This window comes from Adiantum capillus-veneris, chromosome 8, assembly GCF_014529385.1.
Source record: "Adiantum capillus-veneris isolate H3 chromosome 8, ASM1452938v2, whole genome shotgun sequence".
NCBI lineage: Eukaryota > Viridiplantae > Streptophyta > Polypodiopsida > Polypodiales > Pteridaceae > Adiantum > Adiantum capillus-veneris.
In genome coordinates this window covers 93,605,849-93,616,108 of record NC_140938.1, presented here as the reverse complement: position 1 = coordinate 93,616,108, position 10,260 = coordinate 93,605,849, and positions in this window count along the sequence as shown.

Below are 10,260 nucleotides of genomic sequence, written 5' to 3'. Positions count from 1 at the left end.
CTAGGGCTCTTGCCCTTGGACACTCGAGTGCATCCTCCTCTTGGGGTGGGTCACCCGAGGAGGAGGTTTCTAGCTGGTTGCTACGAGTTCTCTCCGTCGTTCCCAGCATGTGGTGCATCAATTAGGTGGCCATGGTGATGCCTACGCATGGCTCTTGCCCGATGGTATGCGGCCCTTGCCCGACCATGTAACATGGATAATACTTGGAAGGGATAAGCACCTCCCTCTGTGGGCCCTATGGTGTGTCGAAAAAAAAAAGTTTTTTCTTTCCCTGTCTTGTTTTAAATGGATCTTCTTAATTGTCGAGATGAACTCTCGAGTGACTTTGCACAAAGAGTCTTTTTCAATTATGCGGTTGGATTCAGTCTCCATTGGGGAATTGAAGTGGTTCAAGTTTCAAAGGGGACTAGAGAATACCTTGTACCCAACACTTACGTAGCATGGGAGTTATATATTGAAGCTCAGCCTGAACATCATACACAAGTTCCTGATAGGTTTATGACCAACCCATAGCTTTGGGTGAAGGAAAAGATCCAAGAAGGCGATGTTAAAGTGCAAGGATATGCTCTTTACCTTAACCTATATTCTCTTTTGGACATACCAAGCCGTGAACTCATACTTAGTAAGAAGCCCATATGCTAAACCAAAGATATGGACTTTGTGAGGAAGTCATAATCAGAGTATGAAAGAAGTCAAATGGCGGAAACTAATTCTATTATGTACCCCAACATTGGTTCAATAGAGTCTATGGACCTATTCTCAAATACAACCCTCACAATGTCACCGTTATCTTTGATGACTACAAGAAACTAAGGTGCATTGGTGACTTTACCCAAGCACAACCAATGGCAGTGAACTGGAGTAGATACTTCTACAAAAATGATATAAATGAACGACATGCTCATGTAAACTGCTTTAATGGATTATCACCCGAGGATGTATCACGGGGGGGAGAATGGTACGAGAAGAGAGACGTGACTTTTAGTGTACAAGTTGAGCTTCTGAACTTTGACACCCGAGATGTGAACAAATATAGGGGTAGGACCTCAATTTTAGGAACCAAGAATTGGTTCATTGGACCTTTTCATATTTATGTATCTCCCCAAAAACACTATGTACCTTTTTGGTCTTCTGCGGTTATAAAAATTTGATTTTGATATAACACATTTTTTTGAGGATATAATATTTGAGTTTGAATCTTGGTTTTATCATTCTATCTAAATTTAGTGATGGGGTGTGTGTGTAGATGATTAACATCTTACCTCGAGGGATATGGGCGGATATACTCTCCCGCTTGTTTGGTTCAAGTCCTCGTTCAATTGCCCGTGGGAAACTCTCCTTATAGCATGAAGAGGAAAGTCCAGTCTAAGTAGAGCTTTGCATGGTTAAAGTCTATATATTGTAAGGTGTTTACAAAAGAAATATACAAACAATAGTGTGTGTTTTTTGATTGGTGTCGAATCATCTCTCTCTCTCTCTCTTAGTCATCATCTCTGCACGCTACTCCACAGCCACCATGGCTCCTCGATGGCACCCACCATAGCTACAACCTTAACATCTGGTATCAGAGCTTGGTGCTCCTGCTGCTGGCAAGGTAAGGCTCTTGGCGCTGGCTTCTCAAGACGCTCAATGGTGGTGCTTCTTAAGATGCTCACTTCCTCGCAAAACCCAAGGAAGGTGGCACGCTGTGGCAGTTTTGTGGCTGTTGTTCCTAGGAGGGCAAAGAGACGGAGGTAGACAGGTGCTCCAGAAAGCATATCAAAATTCCACCTTCTTGCTATGGTAGGCATTGAGAAGCTCTAGTCGCTAGGTGGAGGTGGGTTGGCATATTGCCTATCAAAACGTTGCTAGTCAAAAGTTGAAGGTGCAAGCTCTTCATAGCATATCAAAACGTAGGAATTCCTTGGCAGTTGAAGAAGACGTTGATAGTGAAGTACATAGCATCTCAAAATGCTACCTTTGCTGCACAGAAGAGCATCTCAAAAGGGTACCTAAATCTGCACCTACAAACACTGCTTGGCAAAGTTGGGCAATTGTTCACACAACATAGCTTTTCAAAAAGCATTGTAAGGTAGTTTTGTTCAGCTTGGCAATTTCAAGGCTTTCTAAAATGATGTTTGTATAAGATGAAGATCTGCTTTGAGATTGCGGTACAAGATTTTACAAACTATTTTTGTCAGTTTAGTGTCATAGATTTGTCCTCTTTTGTCTATTATCAAAACCATCATACAATTTTCATTCAAAGCCTTATTTTAGCCTATAAATTGTCAACTATTGCCATGATTAAAACATTGTACGAGTTAGACACTGCACACATGCAAAGTGTTAAGACCATTTGCTCTTAGCCTATTTTTTGTTGCACTTCTCGTGAGGTTACTGGGTACACCTTAAACCCAAGGCTTGGCAGTGAACCAAAAACTCCACTCATTGGTAGCTAATTTTTTGACCTACACCCTATCTGCTCAAGGGGGGTTTTTATCAAAGCACCAAGTTATGGATACACCAAAACTCCTTGGTTGTGAGAGAACCTAAAACTCATGGTTGACGAGTACACCAAAAACTTGAGGTAATCATGAGAGGGTCTGTCTAGTTCGGGCTTGAGGGGGGATTGTTGGGTTCAAGCCCTTGTTCAATTTCCTGTGGGAAACTCCCCTTATAGCATGCAGAGGAAAGCCCAGTCTAAGTAGAGATCTGTATGGTTAAAGGCTATACATTGTAAGGTGTTTAGAAAAGAAATATAAAAACAATAGCGTGTGTTTTTTGATTGGTGTCAAATCATCTCTCTTTCTCTCGCTCATCATCTTTGCACACTGCTCCACAGCCACCATGGCTCCTTGGTGGCACCCACCATAGCTACAACCTTAACACCACCTTATGGTGGAGGAGCATTTCCAAACTGGAGTGAAAGTGTAAAGTCTTTCCACTACCACACATAACGGGGAAGAGAAGAAAAGGTTGATGTCTACAAATTTTATTGTACCTAATACCTTCCGATCTTGGTATCATTATGCTACAGGGAACCCCAAGTTTAGACCACCTCAGCATAAACCCTTGCCATCACATGAATAAAATCCAAGTTGGGAATGGATATTGTAGTCACTAATCAAATATTGTACATAGATGCTTATGAACTTACCCTAAGACCGACAAAGGAAACGTGGATGGCGAGAAGCATACTTCCTTTAGTAATAGCTACGGGATGCTTTGATATTGTTATGTTTAACGTATGGGGATGGCAATGCAAAAACAATGATTGACATTCCTTTAGCCCGGTACCTTGGAAGTTATTCTTTGACTTATTTGGGAAGTCACTAATCTACAATGCTTGCAACGTAAAAATTTTATATTGCCTACAATAGACCTCAGTGCCTTGCAGATTGTGCAAGTATACACCGCTCAATTTGATGGACACACTTTCCAAAATAATCTTACGACTTCGATGATTACTTTGGGTATAGGAAGGCAATTGTTCACACTGAAAATGGGAATACATGTGACAAAAAAATCTCTTACTCAAGAATGGTATGACTCACACTACAAGAGGTCCTTCAATGTAGCGACACTCGTAGTGCGATGCTCAGATGGGAAAAAGCTCGGTGTCGCTATATAACAAAGACTATAGATGTAAGGACATGGGTCCTACGAGCAAGGCCACAAACAAATCTCTTACTCAAGAATGGTATGACTCACACTACAAGAGGTCCTTCAATGTAGAAACACTCAGATGGGAAAAAGCCTAGCGTCGCTATATAACAAAGACTATAGATGTAAGGAAATGGGTCCTATGGCAAGGCCACAAGACGGCCGCACAGTGTGTACGCTAGGGGGAGGCTATAAGATTGCACGGTTGGGTGGAGACTAGCGCACGCATTACCACCGCCTTTTCACCGATATGCGAGCTATTTTTGGGAGGAGGCAAAAAGCGGGTTGCATGTGCGTGCAATGCTCTACTTCTCATCCACGTTCCACAGACAACGACGTTTTCGTTGTGTAATGAAAGAAGACAGACATGCTATCTTGTGCGCAACGCATGGACAGAAAACGACAATCGACCGCGGCCGCCCCATCCATAGCGGGCGATGTAAGGTGGGCGACCAAGGCAAACTCGACTGACAACTTGGCGGCATCGAGGCTCCGAAGGCTTTCATTGGCGTCATTGGCTGCGCACATAGGAAGGTCCACTTAACCCTTTCATGAAGGAGGGTTGAACCCACCCCATGAGGGTAAGAGGCCAACACTTTACTATCAAGCTATTGACCCTTGTTGTGTATAACAAAGAAAGATAGCTTACTTGTGTTGAAAGGAAAACTAGAAGGAAAGGGAAAGCTTCAAACTTCAAGGAAGTAGCTTCACCCTTCCTTTTCACTTCTTGGAGGAAGGCAAGTTTTCCTCCAAAAAGTCTATTTTCCTCAAGGAGGTAGCTTCAAAATGAACAAAAGCCTTCACAAAAACGACGGGTTTTTGTGAAGAATCATCAAAGGTGTTCTTACAACGAACGACAAGTGAAGCACTTAAACTCCCACAAGGAGAGGTTCGCATGCAACGCAAATCGTGGAGCATACAAAACACAAAGATTTTCATTTCTCAAGGTACAAGTTGTTTTTTTTTTCTCTCTTTGCATTAGTGTGTGTTTACCAAGGCCAATGAGGATATCCGACCTACACAAATTTTATTTTGAGCACGTAGATCAAAATCAGGGCACCATGGGTGCTGCTGATACTAATATATATGGTGATGATCTAAGAGATCATGGGCTTGTAGATATGGCTGTTTTCAAGACTTTGGAACATCACCAAAGTGTACTTAAAAGCAACCTCTTTGCACTCAATGCAAATGTTACCAATCTTACAGAGTTACTCGTGAAATTTATGAATTCACAAACGACTCAAGGAGCCACAAGTGGCACGGTTCAAGGGAACCAAGCTCGCACAACTCAAGGAGTCCAAGAGACAAGTCCTGCAGAAGATGCAGAAGGTAGCAACGCATTACTTAAGAATATCACCATTCCTGAGTTTCATGAGGAAGAGCGTGATCGCAACAAGGATGCAGTCAATACGTTCTTACAAAAATGGAGTGATATTCATAGATTGAGACACACCCCGAATATAAAGACGGTTGTGGAAACAAGTCTATCTCTTAAAGGCAATGCCTATAAGTGGTGAATGACATTTACAATAGATGCTCGTCCTCCGTCTTGGGCTGTGTTTCAAGCTTTTTTCTCCAAAAGAGTTTTTGGACTCCAATGAAGAAGATAAGAATTGGTTAGCATGGGATGCATGCCGCATGTCTGGTCTCTCTCTCACAAGAAAGGGAAATCATATTAAAACTAGAAGGTCTAGATGAATTCCAAAAGATACGGGGTTTTAATAGGGGTCTTGACAAAGACTATCGTCTTCATGTTAAGACCCAACATCCAAAAAATTTGGGAGAAGCCATCAATCATGCCCAAAGATATAATGATGACCAAGGGAGCAAAGGAAATGTTTCCTACTCTAAGAATACTTTTGCTAAGAGCAATGTGGCTAACAGTCAATGGTGAGGTAGATCTCCCACATGTTCCAAGAGGAATAAGAGACAATCTACCTCTCCACGCCCACAAGAGGCTAAGAAGCCTAAGCAATCACAAGATTCTCCACGTGGGTCTCTCACCACTGTTGATTTTGAGCGTGCAAAGAAACACAATTTGTGTTTTAGATGTCTTTCAGACCCAGAAATCAGATTTAATAGATGAAGTCTTTTTGTGTTATTGCTTGTCTCCAAGTCTTGTGAATTCTCACGAGAAAAGTGCGTTGAAGTCTAGTAATGCTATGCAAAGTGCAATGAATTCTACTGATAAACAAAGTGTTAACAAATTTAATGAGCAAAGTGCTCTGAATTTCAATTCTATAGAGCAATGCGCAACTGTTGTAAAACAAACATTACATGAATTACAAGATTCTCCATCCAAGCATAACTCTAGTTTACTTTCTCCTTTTGCATAGCAAAAGCTAACTCACTTACTCACGGAGTACAGTGATGTGTTCTCAAGTGATTTACCACCGAGTTTACCCCCCTACACATTGGTGCAACCAAAGTTGGTCCATGCTCAAAAGTGCTCTATGCCAAGAAAAGGTTGCAGGTAGGTGCAGTGCAAAAGGCTAGGGTAGGTACCAAGGTCTTGGGCAGCCAAAGGGAAGCGAGAATGTATGCTCAAGGCATCTTTTTAGGCTAAAATAGCTCCAAGGATGGTTTAATTGGGATAGTTGGTGAAGGTGCCCAAAATGCCAAGTCAATGCTTTGAAATGTAGAGTTCCATGTTCTTTAGAAGACGGTCTAGACGGCTCGTCAAACAGAGCCCTGAGGTGCAAGATACTGAGGTAAAAATTTAGAAGGTTTAGTAGATCCCCAACGAGCAGGGCCACTGGGGACACATGGCCCAGATAGATGTTAGTAGATAGATGCATGGAGCTCAAATTATGGGGCATGCTTGTCTTTTCGGATTGCCAAATAGAGCTCCGGATAGTAAGTTATGGCCATCAGAAGTTTTTACGGGGGCTAGTTATGGGCCAAGACGACCGCATGGAAAATTGGGCCATATAGCATTCTTTAGGCCTTGACAAAGTTCAAGCAGATAGAATAGATCATGTGGAGTCAATAGGAATTAACGGCTCATGATTCTGAGCCCTGAGCACCGAGTTACGGCATGATGACGCTTGGAGCATTTGGTGGCAGAAAGCATACATATGTTATTCTTTGTTTTTGATGACCTCGGTTTGCAGCCTCGGCAAAGTCCACATGTGGTGTGGTTTGGCAAGCTTGAACTCCGGATCGATGTCTTTTGGTAGCATTTTGTGGCTCAAAAATCAGTGCATGGAGCACCGACTGCATGGGAAGCATGCATGAAAGAGCTCTTGAGTTATTAATTGTAACAGCAAACTTGGGTGGCTGGACCTGGAAAAGGCAGGTTTGAAAGAGTATGGGCTTCAAAAGCTAAAGGAAATGGGGGGACAAAGAAGAGTGACCAAAGAGTACCAGCGATGTCGCTAATGCTTGGACTTGTTTAGAATGTTGAGGGAAAAAAAAGTTTGAAAAAAGGTGAGGCCTATAAAAGCCAATTTTCGTTCATTTTTGGGGGGTCTCTTATCTGCCGACTAGGTAGTTTTTTTGAGGAGGCCAAAAGAGGAGTTTTAGAGAGATTCTTCCCATGGAGGGTGGGTCCGTGCAATTGTATGTTGCGGTGAAGCGAGTAGTGCAGTGGAGAGCCAGCGAGGGGTCGCCCCCATCGGTTTTTCCTATAAAGCAATGCTTTGGATGGTGTTCTTTCAGCGAGTGAGCCTTGTTTTGGTGCTCATGCCCTTGTAAAGAGCTTTTCTGTGTTGGAATGAAGGCCACTATTGCCCACTCTTGCTGTCGTTTCCCCTTCCCCCTTCTCTTTCTCCTGCTTTTGAGTTTCCCCTCGGTGCCGGTAGTGTGGATGTGTCTGCCCCCCCCCCCCCCGGACGCACGGTGTTTTGTGCGAGAGAGCAAAATTGAGTGGCTGCGTGTGAGTGTAAGGGTAGAAACAGACCTGTGGTAGTAGGTGTGCATTGTGTGGTGGATTTGTGGAGTGTGTGAACAGTGGAAATTGGGCAGGTGGTGGTCTGCTAGTGTAATGTGTGTTTGCGAAGGTGTTTTCCGAGAGGACAGGGGTGCTGTGGATACCTTGAGCTATAGAGAGGCCCTTGTGTTTGTGTCGGGCATGTTCCACGATTCCCCCTCTCCAACGTGATGTGCAACATGGCATAGATGTCTTGCCAAGCACTAAACCAGTGAGTAAACCACCTTATTGTATGAGTGCTAAAGAAGCCACGGAGGTTGAGAGTCAGTTGGCTGACTACCTCACTTGTGGTTTCATTAGACCTAGCACGTTGCCTTGGGCATCACCAATTCTATTGGTAAAAAAGAAATATGGTACTATGCACATGTGTGTAGATTATCGCGGATTAAATGCGATAACCATCAAGAACAAGTATCCTCTACCTCAAGTGGATGAGTTGTTTGATCAACTCCACGGGGCAAGATATTATACAAAGATATATCTTCGTTCAAGATACCACCAGGGGCGTATCCTATTGCAAGATATCTCCAAAAATTTCTTTAGAACACGGTTCGGTCATTTTGAATTTTTGGTTATTCCTTTTGGCCTAACCAATGCTCCAGCTACATTTATGACACTCATGGATAGTGTGTTACTTCCCTATCTTGGAGAATTTGTTGTGGTTTTCCTTGATGACATTCTCATTTACGGTAAGACTGAAGATGAACACATAGAACACTTACGATTAGTGTTTGAACAGCTACAAGCTCACGTGTTGTATGCTAAGCAAAGCAAGTGCAATTTCTTTAAAATAGAGATACATTACCTCTGTCATGTGATCTCTTATTCTGGCATCAAGATGGACACTGGCAAGGTCGCTGCCATTCTTCGATGGCCACATCCCAACATGGTTGAGGAGCTTCAAATATTTTTAGGTATGGCTGGATTTTATCGATAGTATATCCGTGACTATGCCAAAATCAGTGTTCCTATGACATATCAACTTAAAGAAAAAGGTAAGACCTTTTCTTGGAAAGAAGCCCAAAAACACATTTTTGAACAGCTCAAGGTAGCTATAGACACTGCTTCCATCCTAGCAATCGTCTACCCACTTAAGCCGTTTGTGGTAGAGACTGATGCCAGTGATAAAGCCATTGGTGCGGTACTTCTCCAAGAGGGAAGACCTTTAGCCTTTGAAATTAAAACGTTAGATAGATCTCAACAGAATTATTTTGTTTATGAGCGAGAGCTCTATGCCATAATTCATGCTTTATGAAAGTGGCGACACTATTTATATGGTGCCGAGTTTGAAGTAGTTTTTGACCATGAGAGTATCAAATGGTTTACTACTCAAACAGACTTGAAGGGCCGTAAAGCTAGATGGACAGAAACCTTTCAAGATTATGATTGTAAGCTTTGATATTGCTAGGGGCGATATAATGTAGTAGCGGATGCACTAAGTCGGATGCCTCAGATTAATTCGTTTGCTTTTATGGAACTAAAGAGTAGATTTTTGCAGTCATTATGTGGCAAGTGTGCACACGATCAATCATATGCTAAAGTATGGAGTGCAGTTTTAAAAAGGGATTCCTCACACTCACATATCTCTGAACAGCCAAATCAACATGTCTCTGCAGGCACAAATAAAAACTCCAACACACAGCTCCACCCCTACTCGGGAAGAGCTTAAGCGATGGAAGATTTTTTTTATTGATGATGGCTACTTACTCCACAAAGGTAGAGTATGTGTGCCAAAGGACTCAAACACTAGGCGCCAAATCTTAATTGAGTGTCACGATAGTCCAAGTGCTGGTCATCCAGGTTTTCATAAGACATATGCCTTAGTTCGACGATAATTTTATTGGCCGGGCTTACATCATGATGGTCAAGAGTATGTACTAAACTGCTAACAATGCCAAGTTAATAAGGCAGAGCGCCTCAAGGTAGGTGGCCTTTTACATCCTTTAGAGATTACACAAGATAAGTGGGAGAGTATCTCTATGGATTTTGTAGTAGGACTACCTACTACAAATCGTGGCCATGATTCCATTTGGGTAATTGTAGATCGTCTCACAAAGATGGGTCAATTCATTCCCACTAAGACTACGGTTAAGACACCGAAATTAGCATGGCTATTTGTAGAGAATATATATAAACTCTACGGTCTTCCAGCTAGTATCATTAGTGAGATAGAGATCGAAAGTTTGATAATCACTTCTAGAGAGCTGTGTTCCAAAAGTTGGAAAGTAAACTTAATCTAAGTATGGCTGATCATCCAGAAATGGATGGTCAAATAGAAAGAGTTAATCAAGTGCTAGAGGATATGCTACGAGCGTACATTAGCAAGAAGCAAACCAATTGGGAAGACTACTTACCTATATTGGAATTTTCTTATAATAGTCAAGGCATGTGAGTCAGCCAGGATTTAGTCCATTTATGCTTTTATATGGATTTCAACCTAGATCACCCGTTACGATGGGGTTGGCTAAGGAGAAGATACAACAATCGAAGGATTTTCTCTAAGACCATTTTGACATGTGTCGAGTTGCTCGACAAAATGTTAAGCAAGCTCAAGATCGATATAAGAAGTACGCAGATGAGCATCATTGTCTTGCTATTTTTGAAGAAGGAGACAAGGTTTTCCTCAAAGTTCTGCATCATTCAGAAAGTCTGAAGACGGGAAAAGTTTCTAAACTTTCACCACG